The sequence below is a fragment of the Setaria viridis genome, chromosome 9 (genome assembly GCF_005286985.2).
Source record: "Setaria viridis chromosome 9, Setaria_viridis_v4.0, whole genome shotgun sequence".
Lineage (NCBI taxonomy): Eukaryota > Viridiplantae > Streptophyta > Magnoliopsida > Poales > Poaceae > Setaria > Setaria viridis.
The window spans coordinates 26,680,150-26,682,976 of record NC_048271.2 but is presented as its reverse complement, the minus strand read 5'-3'; the positions used below and the strand labels follow the sequence as shown (position 1 = coordinate 26,682,976).

The window sequence follows — 2,827 nt, the reverse complement described above, 5'->3', positions numbered from 1 at the left end:
TGACTCTGAGCCCGTGCGATCCATTGAAGAAGAATGTTCCTATCCAAAAAAAAGAATGTGACAGTTAGCATGTCCAGGTTACAGCAAAAGTTCCAGATACAACATATAAGTTCAAAAGCTACCAGCACCAATAGCTAGCATGTCAACTATCATGTCCACCAGCTACCAGCACCAACAGGTAGCACGTCCATGTTCCTCAACACTAGCAGGACCTGCAGCACCAAAAACTCAACATCATTGTTGCAACAGAAGATCAATTTCTATGAGATTATACTAACAAATGCATTTAGACATAGCATCAAAGACCTTAGGATTGCCCAGTGTTGTCATGCGAGTGCACCAGCCCCAAGTAGGTTCTTCCTGACAATCAGAAACTTGGGGCGGATTGCAGCCTCCAAACATTAGGCGATTTCATCAATGTCCAATGGTATGCAAGGTATGGCTAAAGGATAATTGAGTCCTAAAGCAGAGTATGAATGTGCACAAAAATGCAAGAGATCAAGGCTCAAATATGAATCAGCTTTATCTATCATGAATTCTCAGAAGCAGAACTGGCGTTGTAAGCTGAAAGTTTGTATCATCACTGCCAAATCAATCACATGAGCGAAATGATGATGACGCAGAAAATAACTAATACAATGGGATGATTTCTAGATGGCTCATATTATGAAATTCAACCATTATTTTTCCCTTTGCTTCACGTATTACATCAGAAGCGCGGGTAGTATCAAATCACTGCCATCAAACATAAGAAACAGCGAATAAAAATCATAAAGATCTGAACATGAACTGTATGGACAGCTAATAAAGTTGTGCAATATTCCATTGTTATGTTACTGATGGCAAATATGGGGACAAACAAATATGTAGTCACCAATGTTATAAGGACCCAAATATGTAGTCTATACAGTACCAAATATGGGGGCAAACAATGTAGGCAGTTATGGGGGGAATGCAAACCTCGATCTAAAATAAAGCATGATGCATTGGTTCTAAAATGAATCATCATCAAGCAAACCAGTTAATATAGCTAATTGGCTGCAAAGTAACCCTGAACAATATTATATTTCCAAGTCTAATATATGATATATTGTGTAGTAAGAGGTGCATGTAGTAAGACAGAGCAATGCAAAAGTAACCCTTAACAATATGCATTGGTTCTAAAATAAATCTAATATTGGACAGTAGAAAGAGATCCAGTCCGCAGCCCCCATGCGGCAGTGCTTGCCAAGCTCCCCCTGCGAGAGCCCACAGCTATTCACGACCACCTCGTCCGGCCGCACCTGGTTGGCCGCACACTTGGAAGAACAATGTAAAAAAGAAGAATAATCTTAATTACTTTTATGGCAGTTGTGGCGGATCCACCTTGGATTAGCCTAATTAAGGCACAGTTAAGTCGCCTAACATGCGACACTCGGCCTTAATCGTGCTAACTCGAGATGCCGTCGGATTTCATCCGATTTAACCACTTTGATAGGACCGAGTTTAGCAAAACCCACACGAAGGTGAGTGGTTCCAGAGAATACAACAGGTCCAACAGTAGATTACAAGTTGTTACACACTTGGTAAAAATCAGAGTTAACAAGTTCTGAAGAAAACAACAGAAGGTGAAAAAGCGAAAGCTAAACGTAGGGGTCGGACGTCCTTGGTGAGGCCTGCCAAGACATCAATGATCCCTTTCCTCGCCGTCCGAGGAGGGATCCCACTCGACCGTCCAACCCGGAGGGAGTTGGGGCGGCCAAGTGCCAACAGGAGAAGACTCGGGAGCTGCGACTTCACCTGAAAAGAAAACCACAACAAGGCTGAGCTACTAAGCTCAACAAGACTTAACCGACAGGGAGTAAGCTACTCCACCACTTCTAGACATGCGAGGCTCTTTGGCTGAGGGGGGTTTGTTTGCCAAAAGCACTAAGTAGATCCTTATTCTCAAAGTTTTAGAGCAGATTCTAGGTTCATTAACCGGTCTAAGTTGGAAACTTACTCTAAGCAACAAAGATGCAACCAAAAGGGTATATAAACATCATCAAGACCATGTCATCATCAGATTTCCTTATTACTCAGTGTAGCATAGCGATCAAGCAGTCTCAAACTGTGAGAGGCAAACGAATCGATTCGAGTTCTTTAACCATGCATGGTGAACCTAACCTCACGACATCCGCGCACCACCGAGGGTCGCTTCCTGTGTCGGCCTTTCCCATCAATTCCCTAACCCGTGTCGGGCCCATTTCCTTTGGTGCAAGGTTCCACAGACCCGGCCTCTGCTGTTCTATGACCACACTTGCCACCACGTGCGGCCGCAGGGGAACTCCGTTCCAAGGACAATGGGGCGACCGCTCACGTCTAGGTTCAATCCGGTACTAGGCTTCCCTATCCCATACTGAGTATGAGGTTAGTACTTTCAAACACTTGATCACGAACACCACCACTGTCGGGCCTTAACAGATTTCATAGACAGACGGGGCGATCAACCGACCACCAAAGAGTTAACCAAAACCCTGCCCCGTCCATCATCCTTATAGTTGTAACAGGAGGAGAAACAACCAACTCCTACAACTCACGAGTGACAGGAGATCACTCGACTTTTACCGATCCCTATTTAAGCATAGCAACTACTCGGTCCAGCAACTAGTGTTCAAAACAAAGGAACTACGCCATGCATCTATGGTTTCAAACAACTCCTATACGTAAATGCACAAACATGAAGAAGAAGGCATGCGCAAGTTTGGGAAACTGGGGTTCATGCTCCGGGGCTTGCCTTCAAGCAAGGAGGAAGGGAACGGGTCTTCTGCTAGGGCGGCTTCAGCTTCTGGAAGCGGGAGCTCGGTTA

General features: G+C 44.6%; 3 non-coding genes across 3 annotated transcripts; all 3 read right to left on the bottom strand.

Moving 5' to 3' along the window:
- Nucleotides 1–304: 304 nt before the first annotated feature.
- On the bottom strand, nt 305–422 carry LOC117841240 (small nucleolar RNA Z278). The gene has a single exon (XR_004637261.1). It is a non-coding gene; the product is annotated as a small nucleolar RNA Z278 (small nucleolar RNA).
- A 76-nt stretch (nt 423–498) lies between these two features.
- Nucleotides 499–592, bottom strand: LOC117841222 (small nucleolar RNA Z223). The gene has a single exon (XR_004637244.1). It is a non-coding gene; the product is annotated as a small nucleolar RNA Z223 (small nucleolar RNA).
- Nucleotides 593–655: 63 nt separating this feature from the next.
- On the bottom strand, nt 656–741 carry LOC117841190 (small nucleolar RNA U36a). Its single transcript, XR_004637216.1, has one exon. It is a non-coding gene; the product is annotated as a small nucleolar RNA U36a (small nucleolar RNA).
- Nucleotides 742–2,827: the final 2,086 nt, after the last annotated feature.